This window comes from Ascaphus truei, chromosome 5 (assembly GCF_040206685.1).
Source record: "Ascaphus truei isolate aAscTru1 chromosome 5, aAscTru1.hap1, whole genome shotgun sequence".
Lineage (NCBI taxonomy): Eukaryota > Metazoa > Chordata > Amphibia > Anura > Ascaphidae > Ascaphus > Ascaphus truei.
This window is the reverse complement of record NC_134487.1, coordinates 213,586,924-213,602,532: the sequence shown is the minus strand read 5'-3', so window position 1 is coordinate 213,602,532 and position 15,609 is coordinate 213,586,924.

Genomic DNA, 15,609 nt, shown 5'->3' with positions numbered 1-15,609 from the left:
GATTAGATTATGCTTACTCATGGTCGTGGGCGGAGAACTGGAGGTGTTCTTTGTGCGTCTGCGGCCCCTCCTTGTCTTGCGTCTTTGGCCCTTGATGTCTGTCCTCGTCCCTTGTCTAAAAAAGACCTCCCTGGGGTTTGGGTTGTTGCACCTTCCGCTGATGAAGCGGTGTCAGAATCACTTGTGAAGTCTGATGGTTTTTTAACTGAACAGGCTGTGTGACATATTATATCACCGTGATTAAGTGTTGATAATAAAAAATCTAAAAAATGGTTTGTCTTTGTCAATGATTTCAAATGCCTAACACCAGAGGAACAGTATAAATGAACAAATATACTTACAGCAGGCAGTGGCAGCAACCTAAGGAAAAATCATCTCTCCTCAATGAAACAGCCTAATGACAAAAAGTCATTTAGTCCATTTGGGTATACAGTATTTAATGTGTGGATCCAGAAGGATTCCCGCTGTAATAACAGTGTATCCTTATCCAGCCCAGCCCTAGCTTTTTTAATATGCTCAATACCCATTAACTTTAGTGAGGATATTGGGTGACTGAAGTCAGAGCAATGTTTGATAAGAGCTGTATCCTCTGCATGATTGTTAATTTTGCTCTTGTGTTCTATAAATCTAGTTTTGAGCATGCGACTGATCTTACCAATATAACATAGTCCACAAGGGCATTTGATCATGTAAATTATGTTCGTAGTGATGCAGGTGATACGCTCCTTTTTTTTAGATTTTTTATTATCAACACTTAATCACGGTGATATAATATGTCACACAGCCTGTTCAATATGTGGAATGCTGATCTGTTCCTTCCCTTTCTCCTCCACTTATGCATTATGGATCATTGGTTATGAAGATATCTTACCACACTGTTTGACAGATAAAGACGACGTATTAGGATCAAAACACTTGACCAAGTTGACACTGGAGATCAGCTGTCACCCCCCCCGAGCCTGCAGGACCGCAGGATGATTGACAATCGCAGGCGCAATGATTCTGCAATGATCTGCGCTTTCTGCGATCGGAAGGGGTATAGGGATGAAGAGGATCGACCGCATTGACAGCGCGCATGCGCGGACTTGAAACGCACGATCGGAGACAACGTGCAATGGCAGGATGGGGCCAAGATGCGTTCCAAATGCCAGAGATGAGGAGTGATGATGTCAGCAAGATGGATGCCGGACTGCACAGGAGCAGGGAGGATGCGAGCACCAGAATCCAACGAGGAACACCAACAGCTGGTGATAAGGAATACAGAATGGAGATTGGCTAAATTGACTGACTTAGCACATGAATTTCATCTCACTAATTGGACATGTTGCATTGTGGGGATTTGGGGCACTATTTATATGTTACTATTGAGAAATGTATTTATGCCATTGTCACTTGAAAAAGACCACTAAGGTCGAAACGTCGTGTTGGCTCAATAAATGAGTTTATTTTGCTTAAATTCCGCAGTGCCCTTTGTTCCTTTATTCATCTGTCTTGGACTGATTGCAGGCTTTCGTGCAAACATTGGATCACCGGTAATTGTATGTTTTTTCTATTTTTGAGGTGTGCAGCATCACTCTATTTGTTCTGGACTGTTACTACCTGTATTAATGCTTGCACCCACCGATGAATGCTTTTATTAGCATAAGTGTTGATTTTACTGATTAGCTATTTAGCTTGAGGTCAGTATCTATTTGGTTATTACCAAATTTGCTTATACCTGTTGCTACACAGGAGCTTTTGATCCGTATTTGGTGATATATTTTTGCTAGTGGCAAGTGGCGAGGATTTTTAACATATGGAAGGTTTGGATAATCTGTCAAGTGGATTGGCTAATAGAGCTGAAATAAAAACTTTTAATGACGAGGAAATCAATAAAATCTTGTTTAAATCAACCCCACAAGAGGCTTTTGGGCCGGATAGACCCACAGATCACATTAAAGATTTAGAAAGGCTTAAGAAAAAGGAAATCGAGCTTTACTCTCATGGTAACACACTGAAGGAGTACTATAAACAGAAACTCATTCCTAGGGGGTTCCGTATAAAAAAAAGCCCAACTATTGGAATTAACAGCACTGTTTTTTGTGACAATTGGTGTAGAATTTTGAATAAAGCATCACTTGATTTGATACTGCTGGTGATAGAAGAAGTGGGTCAGCAACTCACCACTGTGAGGCATGAGATTCTAAAAATAGAAATCATTATTGAGCAGACACATCAAAATGACATCACTGTGAAATCACTAGATGACCTTAAAATTAAGCTACAAAAATTTAAGGATGATTTAATCCACTTTAAGAAACAAAAATTTAAGGTAGTAGTGACAGATTACAAAGAGAACAACGTCTATTTTTGGAGAAAGTCTGATAGGCGCTCAAAAAACCTAACGAAATCCAAAAAAGTGGCTAAAAAACCATCAGACTTCACAAGTGATTCTGACACCGCTTCATCAGCGGAAGGTGCAACAACCCAAACCCCAGGGAGGTCTTTTTTAGACAAGGGACGAGGACAGACATCAAGGGCCAAAGACGCAAGACAAGGAGGGGCCGCAGACGCACAAAGAACACCTCCAGTTCTCCGCCCACGACCATGAGTAAGCATAATCTAATCATTAATCTGTCTTCTCATGGGTTAACAGAAATGGATATTTGTGTTTTATCCAAAGGTCCCTCATTTGTCCCCACCACTAGACCTGACCCTTTTGAATTAGAGGTTGAACTGTTTAAATTTGAAAGAAACTTGAATCTAAAATCTTTCTTTTTAAGACCCACAGATCAGCAAGATCAGCAGTGGCAGCAACAAGAGCAGGTAAACCCTAATCTGTGTAAATTGAAATCGAGGTTTATAGCACCTTTCAAAAATTCAAGTGTGAATGTATTCATGAATCTTATAAAACATGATGTGAAACAACATTTTAAGAAACGTCATTACACAAACTATAATCTGACAATTAAAAACACAATTAAAAACACTCAGGGAGAATAGCAACATCATTTTTAAAAAAGCGGACAAGGGAGGAGCACTTGTAGTGCAGGACTATAGTGTGTATAAAACAGAAGTTTTAAGACAATTGGAGAATCAAGAGTGTTACATTAAATTGGATATGGATCCGACTGTAAGGTACCAAACAGAAATTAAGGGGATACTACAACTTGGATTAAATAATTTATGGATTAGTGAGGAGATAGTTAACTTTCTCACTATGAAAAATCCAAGACGCCCGGTTATTTATCTACTCCCAAAAATCCCTAAAAGTTTACAAAATCCCCCCGGCAGACCTATAATATCTGCTACATGTTCCATCAATCAACCATTAGCAGTGTTTATTGATACCTTTCTTCAACCATTGGTAATTAAAAACAAATCTTACATACGTGACACATTTGATTTTCTTAAAAAAATACGCACAGTGCCATTAATGGGAAAAAATCTCATCATGGTAACTATGGATGTTACTAATTTGTACACCATAATTCCTCATGATGGTGGCTTAGATGTCATTCGAAGGAATCTCACTAGTTCTCATAAATCAAATCCACCTGTGGATTTTATCATGCTCCTCCTGCATTTCGTTTTGTACAAAAATTACTTTAAGTTCGAGCAGACCTTTTATTTACAAACAGCAGGGACAGCTATGGGCAGCAATGTGGCCCCGTCCTATGCTAATTTATACATGACTGATTTTGAGGAGCAATTTATCTATCCTACAGAACACTATAAGAGAATGTTATTTTACTGTAGATATATTGATGATCTGCTGTTTCTGTGGGAGGGCACAGAGGAAGAACTTATCCATTTTTTGACTATCTGGATGGGCTAAACACCACTGTTAGGTTTACAAAAAACTGGAGCACAAAGCAGATTTCGTATCTAGATGTGCTTCTCACCTATGAAAATGGAGTACTTCATAGTGATCTCTACAGAAAACCAACAGATAAGAATAGCACGCTACATGCAACCAGCTTCCATCCAGAACCATTAAAACATATGCTACCATTTTCACAAAAGGTTAGGGCTACACGCATAGTAGACAGGCCTACTAACTTGAAGGAAACTTTAAAGGAGATTGAGGATAGATTTGTTGAGAGGGGACACAACAGATCTGAAATTGTAGAGGCTTTTGATACAACACCCCAATCAAAGATTAAAAGTGATCGTCTGACATTTGTTAGCAAATTTACAACGGCCAGTGGTTTCATTAAAAACACGTTGAAAAAACACTGGAAAGTTTTACAGACAGACGAAACACTCAAAGATGTATGTAAGGATTTCCCACGTTTTGCTTATAAACGTGGAGAGAATCTTAAAGACATCCTGATAAAGGCGGATAATGAAAAACATTACATAACACCACACTTCTTGAGTTTACCTAAAGTAGGCTGTTATAAATGCTATGGCTGTAGCGTTTGTAACAGTTTGAATACAGGGGATAAGTTCTACCACCCGAGAAGTGGCAGATTGTATAAAATAAAGGAGCGTATCACCTGCATCACTACGAACATAATTTATATGATCAAATGCCCTTGTGGACTATGTTATATTGGTAAGAGCAGTCGCATGCTCAAAACTAGATTTATAGAACACAAGAGCAAAATTAACAATCATGCAGAGGATACAGCTCTTATCAAACATTGCTCTGACTTCAGTTACCCAATATCCTCACTAAAGTTAATGGGTATTGAGCATATTAAAAAAGCTAGGGCTGGGCTGGATAAGGATAAACTGTTATTACAGCGGGAATCCTTCTGGATCCACACATTAAATACTGTATACCCAAATGGACTAAATGACTTTTTGTCATTAGGCTGTTTCATTGAGGAGAGATGATTTTTCCTTAGGTTGCTACCACTGCCTGCTGTAAGTATATTTGTTCATTTATACTGTTCCTCTGGGGTTAGGCATTTGAAATCATTGACAAAGACAAACCTTTTTTTAGATTTTTTATTATCAACACTTAATCACGGTGATATAATATGTCACACAGCCTGTTCAATATGTGGAATGCTGATCTGTTCCTCCCCTTTCTCCTCCACTTATGCATTATGGATCATTGGTTATGAAGATATCCTACCACACTGTTTGACAGATGAAGACGACGTATTAGGATCAAAACACTTGACCAAGTTGACACTGGAGATCAGCTGTCCCCCACCCCCCCCGAGCCTGCAGGACCGCAGGTTGATTGACAATCGCAGGCGCAATGATTCTGCAATGATCTGCGCTTTCTGCGATCGGAAGGGGTATAGGGATGAAGAGGATTGACCGGATTGACAGCGCGCATGCGCGGACTTGAAACGCACGATCGGAGACAATGTGCAATGGCAGGATGGGGCCAAGATGCGTTCCAAATGCCAGAGATGAGGAGTGATGACGTCAGCAAGATGGATGCCGGACTGCACAGGAGCAGGGAGGATGCGAGCACCAGAATCCAACGATGAACACCAACAGCTGGTGATAAGGAATACAGAATGGAGATTGGCTAAAGGGACTGACTTAGCACATGAATTTCATCTCACTAATTGGACATGTTGCATTGTGGGGATTTGGGGCACTATTTATATGTTACTATTGAGAAATGTATTTATGCCATTGTCACTTGAAAAAGACCACTAAGGTCGAAACGTCATGTTGGCTCAATAAATGAGTTTATTTTGCTTAAATCCGCAGTGCCCTTTGTGCCTTTATTCATCTGTCTTGGACTGATTGCAGGCTTTCGTGCAAACATTGGAGCACCGGTAATTGTATGTTTTTTCTATTTTTGAGGTGTGCAGCATCACTCTATTTGTTCTGGACTGTCTAAACATAAGGCCACCATTATAGCTCTCAAATTTCATTATACAAAATAAATTTAACAAAAATGTTTTTATATAAATTAGATATGTTGGACTGAGCATAGTCAATCAGTCAAGAGGGGGATAGAGTAGTCTCCACATATGTGAAGTTGTTAATTTATAGTGCATGTATGCACTTACAAAAGGGAACCCCTGATGGTAACATAGAAAATATTTTAGATCCCTTTCTGTATTTAACCCTTTAGGGATCAGGGTATCTAGAGTGTAGATCCAAAAAGCTTCTCTTTAATAAAGGGCATTAACTCTATCTCCTCGCAACACATCTAAAGTGAGTCAAGGATCCCTGCTGACATTAGCTGACATGTTTAGAAACTGGATTAACTACTGTATGTATTTTTTAAGAATCAATCTCATATTCTCCATAATCCTGAGCTTGAACATTCTAGTGGTCAATCCAACATATTTCTTTTGACATCCACAGATGAGTACATATATAATAAATTGTATGTTACAGTTCACAAATGATGTAATATTGTATGATCTACTATCATCTATATTGCTAAACATTTTTATTTTTAATACGTATTGACATTTTTGCAGCGTCCACATGAGAAACACCCTACCAGTTTTGGAAAAAATTATCTTTTGGTGATATTCTTGGTATTTTTCTTCATACTAGGAGAAATGATATTTCCTAGTGTTTGTGATTTTTTTAAAAACAGGAGTTGGAGTGAAATTTAGGAGTGGTTGTTGTTATGTTTCTTAATAAAGGATCTACAGAAAGAATGTTCCAGTGATTTTTGATAATCTGTTTTATTGCTTATGCTTGATTACTAAATTGTGTTATGAAGTATGGAGGATCAAGATCTGATGTAACATGTGTTGGATTGACCTTCCCCTCTGTCTTACAGCTAGAATGGCTGGAACCTATAAGGTCCTCTCTTTCTTTATTCAATGCATTGAGATACGCATCTTCTAATATTTGTTGATTGTATCCTCTGGCAACAAACCGTTCTGTCAACTCTAGAGATCTTGTTTTGAAATCTTCTAGGATTGAACAGTTCCAACGTAGTCGGATGTATTGCCAAAGGGTATGCCTTTGAATAACATTTGATTATGACTGCTGTTTGCATGCAATCAAGTATTACGTTAATGCTCCTTACGAAAGATGTCGGAGTGTGCCTTTTGGTCCAGTCCCACAAACAGTTTGAGGTCAAGAAAAAGCATATGATGGGAGTGGTGCTGAGAGGTAAAAATAAGATTTAATTTGTTATTGTTTTGACAAAGATGAGATATTAGGGGGTCTGGCATAACAACATAACAGCATTTAGGATGAAGCCATTTTGTGTGAATATTTCAATCCGCCATCTTGTGTTGTCTCTGTGAGTCTTAATTTCTCTGTTACATTTCTGTATACACAAATGTGTGAAGCAGAAAATGGAATGTTATCGCTCTTAGCTGACTTTATTGACCCTTCCTCATCCAATCAGCTTCAAATTGAAAGTGTAAACAGGCTAAAGGTTATGAGAACCCAAGAGATAAACTTAGATTCTCGCAGTGAAACTAGTTCTCACACAAATGCCAGGTGGTAGGATAGGCACATCCCATTTCACCCCAGAATGGTTTCTAGCTGACAGGCAGTTATACAATATCATTATGTATTACAAAATGACATCAGCTTTAGTATTGTTATGTATTACAAAATGAGGTAATGTTTAGTGACGTGCAAGCCCCCCCATAAAGGGGTGGAGCTTTAGGATTTAGGGTATAAATATATGGCATACCATGTTTATTGTTTAGAGAGCTTTTGTTTTGAAGCTGTCTCCGTTGTGCACTTGACTTGAATACATTCACGTGTTATTCTGTTTCAAAATAACCTCAGACTGTGTTTTTTATTTACGCTTTTTCTCAGATGGCGCATTCCGAAATAGGGACTCAATATCATCGGAATCGAGCACCCGGATGAATCACTCCTCCATCACTCAAACCTGAGCGCTCATATGAATCAAGGTAAGGCTACTTGCATTTTTAGACCAACAGCCTGATTAAATTGTTTTGAGTGGTGCGTGGAGCTGATTTTTGAACGGTGTCTTATCTGATGTGACGAGTAAGAATCCCGTGAATTTATTATTCTCTGTTCCTGTATTCATTTTAAAGTGTAAGAGTTGTTAAGAGTTGTTAGGGGCTAAGGTAAGAGTCCCGTTAAAGGTTTTGGTGTTTTGGTGATGAAGGTGAGTGTTTGTGTGCTTAAAGGGATTGTTTTCAGACCGTCCTGGGTTGTGATAAATATTTTTGTTGTCTGAGCAGGACAGGTCCCTGATTGTACATTTGCTCTGTTTTGTCATTTACATACCAAGTGAGTTATTCATGGAGATCTGGTTAGAAAGTCTTATCTGTATCCATGTTATAAAAGTATAAGGTTTATCAGGACTGGGTTGGATCCGCTGAAGTGATTCAAGTTTTTCTTTGGTATAGTTATGGTGAGACAATGTGATTGGGGAACAGTCTTGTGACAGGTCCTTATTTGCATATTTACACTATTCAGAACAATAACATGCCAAAAGAGTTGTACGTAATCAGCTTGCGTTGATTATTGTAACGCTAAATTGTACAGGTCAATTAACAGTTGATTGCTGTAGAAGAAGTATTGTACAGGTCAATTAAATTTGATTTCTGTAACCGAAGAAGTATTGTACAGGTCAATTAAATTTGATTTCTGTAACAGGGGAATAATGGGAAACCAAAAATTCTCAAAGGATTGTGTGTCTGCAGACGAAAATAATAAAGAATGAATACAGAGAACGAAAAGAGACAATATAAATATATTTTGTTGGCCAGTGAATGGCACTGTTTGTACTATTATCAACAAATTGCGCAGATGTTTAAATGAAAGAGGGGTCTTTTTCTGTGGGATTGATAAACTCAGGGAGCGCCGTCTCGTGTGTTTTTGAATTCCACAGGGAAACATACCTAACGTTAATATGGGTCAAAAGAATTATGTTGAGGGACAGAAGGGTACCGCTGCATTAATTTGTACCATTGCCAGGACAGAAGTTAATATAATAACAAGTGAAAAAGAAAGTGAAAAGGAAAGAAATAGCAAGTGAATTTGCCGATAGATAATTAAGTCATATGATGGTGTTGAGGGTTATTTTTATGACAGGTTTATATGCAGAAATTGGGATACAATTAGAGAGTGTGTGTATATTGTTTGGAAGGGACAGAAAGTGTTTGGAAGGGACAGAAAGTGTTATAAGTGTAAAAAGGTAGGACATGTTGCCAGTAATTGCAGAGCAGCCCTAAGAGAGAGAGTAGAAGAAAAAGAATGGAATTTAAAAAGTTTGTTCGTACTGGCCACATGAATGGGTCTTTTTAAACCAGAAAATATTCTTTTTCCTTCTGTTCTAATGGCAACTGGAAAGAGAATCAGAATAACAGCAGCACAGACCGCGCCAAAAAAAACCCTTTTTTCTCCAAAGGAATGTGCAAAAAATACAAAAAGTTAACTCAAAACTCAAAAGCTCCGGAGCATTAAAAAAAAAAATATATATATATAGTTTTAAAAGCAGGTTATTTATATGAGAAGCTGATTCGCTGTGTAGGAGAGAAGTTTGTGTCTATGTTCTTTGTGTGTCTGTATTGTGGTTTCTGTATTGTGTGTAAACCAGTAAAAACATGTCAATTGCATTTCTATAGGATTAGGATATGTTGGAGAGATTTTAAGCTTGCACGTATTGTTTAAATTATATAGGGTGTGTTCATAAGTTGATCTAACCTCAGTTTAGTTAATTGTCCCATTTTTTTTTGAGAGGCCATATTTTTATTTTTGAAAGGTCATATTTTTTTTGTGAGGCCATATTTTTATTTTTGAAAGGTCATATTTTTATTTTTGAGATGCCATATTTTTATTTTTGAGAGGCCATACATTTTTTCGGTTTTATTGCTGTGGAGAGAGCTCCATTTTTAACTTTGAGCTGAAGTTTCAATCCAGTAATTAATATTTAGAAGACGGAGAAACTGTTTTGTTATCTGCTTTGCACTCGAGGTCTTTTTTGGCGAAACGCCCGGGCTGGCAAATTGCCCAAGATAAACAAGCTCTGAAATTTTTCTCTGAGTGTCTTTAAAAAAATAACGCTGTCTGTGTGTTCGGCACTGTGCAAAGAGATTATATTACAAGAAATTTAGTGTGAAGTCCTATACAAAAGCATTTGACTATTATCTGAATATGTGATATATTTTATAACTTTTAACCATTTCTTTTTTCCATAGGTGTTCTATTTTATTATAAGCAGTAGTTATTGTTAAAATATTTGTAGAATGTTTTGCCAAAGTGGTGCATTGGGAGTCACCTCTCGTTTTTGGATATGTTCTAGGTATAGAGTTAAAGGACAGGTGATACCTAGTTGCAAATTCAGTTACATAAGTGAGCAGGGTATATATTATATGCAAGGCATTTCATATTTTTAGCAGAATAGTTACAATGGAGTGTTTGGGGTGGAGGCCTGACTGGAATTTGCTAGGGGCATTTGTCTTAGTATAGTAATTGTTGAATTGGGAGTGAACACATTTTTGTCCATGACATTGGATAGTAGTGTATTGTAGTGTATGAATTTATGTATAGCGTCAAAAATGTACTCAGCACTTCATAAAGAATACAGTAGAGGGAATTATAATAGAATAGTAAGTGCAGCAAAATCAGACAATAGGAAAGGAAATCCCAGCCCTTAAGAGCTTACAATCTAAGGTTTGAGGGGAATTTACAGAGATAGCAGGTGAGGGAATAAGTGCTGTAGATGGCAGTGCTTGGCCACAATGGGTGTGGTAGGAGTGACTGTGTGTGAAATAATAACCATGAGTGCAGGCTATTGGGAAGTTTAATTTGTGGGGCAAGTTTTAAGGTTAGTTAGTATTTTATGAAAAGGTTGATACCATTTGCATCGGAGGAGATGATAGTGAGGCATGAATGAGAGCAAGTGTGTATTGGGAGAAGAGATATTGGTCTGTAGTTTGAGGCAGTGTTTTTGTCCCCACTTTTGAAGATTGGGACAGCTCTGGTTGTTTTCCAGGTCTTAGGGATATGGCCTGTAGACAGGATAGAGTTGATTATGGAAGCAATTGGTTTGACAATGGCTGAGGCCCAAAGCCTTAGGAACTTAGATTGTAGTACAGTAAAGTCCAGATTAGCTGCTTAGTTTTAAATATGAGGAGCATTAATAGGAGATACCTCTGTCTATATGCGGATGTTAAGACAGTAGTAAACACATTGATACAAGAATTTGTTCCTAGGTATAAATTATCTCCCTATGGGACACTTATGGGATGACTTATGACTATCAGTAGTTCAAAGGAACAAATTAAGGACCATCTATTGGTAATAAAACAATTAATAAGTATTGTATGCCACTAATACATTTTTTGAGTCTCTCTAGGCATAAGGTATGATAAAAGTGCACCTACACGAGACGGAGTTAAAGGTCAAGTAGTTCCTAAACAAGCATGCTCTTCATCCCAGATGAAAAGGACCATACTAACCACCAATACAGCAATTAAAGTCAGAGATTCCTGGATCCACGTGGCTCACATAAAACTCATTCCAGCTCCACCAAAGACCAAAGTCACCTAAAGCACAGCCGCATCAAGTTAACGTTTTGACGAGACATAAACTTTGACCGTTAACCAACGAGGAAAATAAGATAACAGGCAGAGGCCTGATCTTATCAGGAACATTTCATTTTTTTAAAGACTCAAAACATTCTATTTTTTCAGAGACTCAATATTCCTGATTTCTATCAGAACATTTCATTTTTCAGAGACTCAATATTTTTATTCTTTTATAGTGTGTATAAGTTAGATTTTTAAGATGTATGGACCATTGGGTCTGCGAAAGTATAACCCACAGAGAGATGACAGGATTGTCATGATGATGCTCTGCGGAGCTTTGTCAACAATACTCATCTGCCTGTGTTCCTTATACATCGCAGATATCTATCACCATGGTCAAGGTAACACTACACAAAGCATCTCACCCACAAACATCACAAAGTCCACTGATACATCCAGAAACAAACGAGACTTACATTTAACCCCTTGGGAAAGAGATAATACATTTATGGACACATGCAGAACAATATACCAGAAATCTGGTATTAACTAATCTTGCTGGGTATGTGGATATGTGCCTCATAATCAGGAGTCACCTTGGATTGGCATTCCTTATACCCAGGAAGAATTAACTCCTGCAGCAAATGACACACCAAGATTACCAGATATGTTGACTGGACAATTCTCCAAAGAATTTAACAGGGTACCGTTATTGAATAATATTCCAGTGGGAGGTTGTCATATAAGCAGTACAACTGGAAATGTTTCCATAGGTAAAGTCCTCCCTCCCACAAATGATACTTGTTTTGAACTAGACATATATGTAAACAAAGACCGAAGATCAATTTCCTATTTGTACAAATGCATAGATAACAGTACACTGAATCAGACACAGTATAGAGCAATACAAATAGCAGCAACAAAATACATAGCTGCAAACACATCTTTATCAGTAGATGCAATTATTTAGGGAAAGTGGTCCCTGCATTTACATTCACCAAAGAATTACCTGCAGGGCGTCTCAGAAACAAGAGAAAAACACCAAACACTGCAGGACTGAAAAGTAGTTTATGTAGAGAACAATTTTGGGCTAGTTTATTTCCAAATGTAGGAGGTGGGTTACTATATGACAGGCTTAATACATTAACAGATGTGTTAGATGATGTTCTCAATCACACCACTACAGCCATAGCATCACTAAACCAAGAACAGGTTCAGATCAGGCTTATGGCCTTACAAAACAGAATGGCTTTAGATTACATTTTAGCATCAAAAGGAGGTGTATGTGCCCTAATTAAAGAACAATGTTGTGTTTTCATCCAAGATCAGAGTGGCAAGGTACAACATGAGTTAGATAAGATAGGAGAAATTCAAGAAAGACTTAGGAAGGAAGGTGACACAGACTGGAACCCTTTGGGGCTGACTGGATTGGTAGGATCACTAGGAGCGAATTTTTTGAATGTGGTAATGTGGTAATGTGTGTGGTTGTGATACTCGTTGTCATCTATGTTTGTGTTAGGTTTGTCAAAGGCATAATCCACAAATGTGCCACCCCCTCTGCAGACATAATGCCATTGTTTGCAGAACCAATTTACAGCAGTCCCTTGAAGAAAGAAGATGCCAAGTACAATGTTCTAACTCTGGAAAAGAATTTGGCTGCAACACCATATGAGACTATGACTACATTTGGCAGGCACCCTCGTGCACTGTCCTATACCCTCAAGCAGCATTATGAGATGATGGAGCACCCTTGTGCCTCCCAACGTTTTTCTTGACTAACATCATACCAATAATTCTAAAAAAAACAATGTTTTAAAGAATCAGAGGAGGGACTGACAAAGATGAGATATTAGGGGGTCTGGCATAACAACATAACAGCATTTAGGATGAAGCCATTTTGTGTGAATATTTCAATCCGCCATCTTGTCTTGTCTCTGTGAGTCTTAATTTCTGTGTTACATTTCTGTATAAACAAATGTATGAAGCAGAAAATGGAATGTTATCGCTCTTAGCTGAATTTATTGACCCTTCCTCATCCAATCAGCTTCAAATTGAAAGTGTAAACAGGCTAAAGGTTATGAGAACCCATGAGATAAACTTAGATTCTCGCAGTGAAACTAGTTCTCACACAAATGCCAGGTGGTAGGACAGGCACATCCCATTTAACCCCAGAATGGTTTCTAGCTGACAGTCAGTTATGCAATATTATTATGTATTACAAAATGACATCAGCTTTAGTATTGTTATGTATTACAAAATGAGGTAATGTTTAGTGACGTGCAAGCCCCCCCATAAAGGGGTGGAGCTTTAGGATTTAGGGTATAAATATATGGCATACCATGTTTATTGTTTAGAGAGCTTTTGTTTTGAAGCTGTCTCCGTTGTGCACTTGACTTGAATAAGTTCACGTGTTATTCTGTTTCAAAATAACCTCAGACTGTGTTTTTTATTTACGCTTTTTCTCAGTTTATATACTGAATAAACAGTAAAAGATCCTCTACAGAACCACTCCAAACATAAGCAAATCATAAATATAACGCCGGTAAAAAGGAATAAACTGATTAAATGGGTTTCTATCTCAAACACGTAGGACATCTCCCACCAACCCATGAAAAGGTTGGCATAGGAGGGCACAAAGCATGTACCAATTGCGGTCCCACGTGTTTGGAGATTGAAACCCCCAGAAAAAAGAAAAAAGAAAATAATTATGTGTAAGGAGAAAATGTATACTGTCCAAAAGAAAAAACACATTTGCTGGTGAAAGGAGAGGATCTAAGTCCAAATAATGTTTAGTTCCCACTAGGCCATCAGAGTGCGCAATAATTGAATATAAAGAAGAAACTTCCAACGTCACCCAATAAAAATTGGGCCCTCATTGGAAATCGCGGAATAAAGAAAGTAAGTGTGAAGTGTCTAAGAGATGTGTTGGGAGAGTGGAAACAATAGGTTGTAAATAGTGATCAATGTAAATAGATAAGTGCTCCACCGGTGACCCTATGCTAGCCACGATTGAACGCCCAGGTAGTGCTAAAAGTGATTTGTGCACTTTGGGAAGTTGATGGTAGATGGGAATAATCAGATGCAAACAGTACAAATAATCACATTCTTTAACAGAGAGGACCTGTAGCTCTCTGCCTTCATCTAGCAATTGATATAATTCCTTCAAAAAGGTATCTGTGGGGTTTGATTCCAGTGGCGCATAGAAGAGTCTGTCATTAAGTTGTCTGAGTGATTCAGCTTAATAATACTTACGATCCACAACCACGACTGCTCCGCCTTTATCTGTATTTTTAATAATAATATTGTGGTTGTCTTTAAGTGCAGTGATGGCTTCTCGCAATTTTGGTTCTAAATTATCTGTATGCTTCGTATAGCTAGTAAACTGAATACCTCTAGACAACAATGACAAATCCCGCTCTAGGGCCACTTTGAATAGATCTATGGCTCCTCCTTTAGATCTTTCTGGACAAAATGTTGACTTGTTCTGTAAGCCTGATGGATTTTGACCTAGAAAAGAAGTCAGTGGATTAATCGGTTCAGCAAATTCTTCTGAAAGTTCCATCATATCTTGGAAAAAACAATGATCTTGAAAAGTCAGTTGTTCACTTATATAATAAACTGGTATTGTGTTTTCTATATTATGGGATGCTGTATGACATTGTTGTTGAATGGAACTTTCACTGTCTTTTGTTTTCCTTTAAAGAATCTTTTTAAAGATGATTTGCAAATAAAATTATATAAATCCACCGTTGTGTTGAATAGATCAAATTTCTTATCCGGGCAAAAGTCAAGCCTAAATCCAATACTTTTATTTCTGTTTGTGTCAGATGGTGTTGGGAAAGATTAATAACATTTGTATGTTCAATCACTAGCATCTCCTCTTTTTTCAGGCATTTCCCCCTAGATTTTGATTGGGCTCTATATATCTTCCTTCGTTGTTTTTTATGCAGTATAGCGTCTGGCAGAGCTATCGAAACTCGTATATGACCTTCCTGATGAAAATGCCTCATCTGCTGGTGATGCCAAAGAATCCCCTTCTGAAAAAGAGACACTGTGTGTAGTCAGTTCATTGTCTGTAACATCAGAATCAGTTGCTTTGCTAGATTGACTTCTAGATTTGTGAGTTTTTTTTAATAATAGATTTTGCGGGTTTGCTATTTTCCTGCTTCTTTGTATTCTTTGAATGATTTTTAAAAAATATCTTTGTAGATTGAGATTT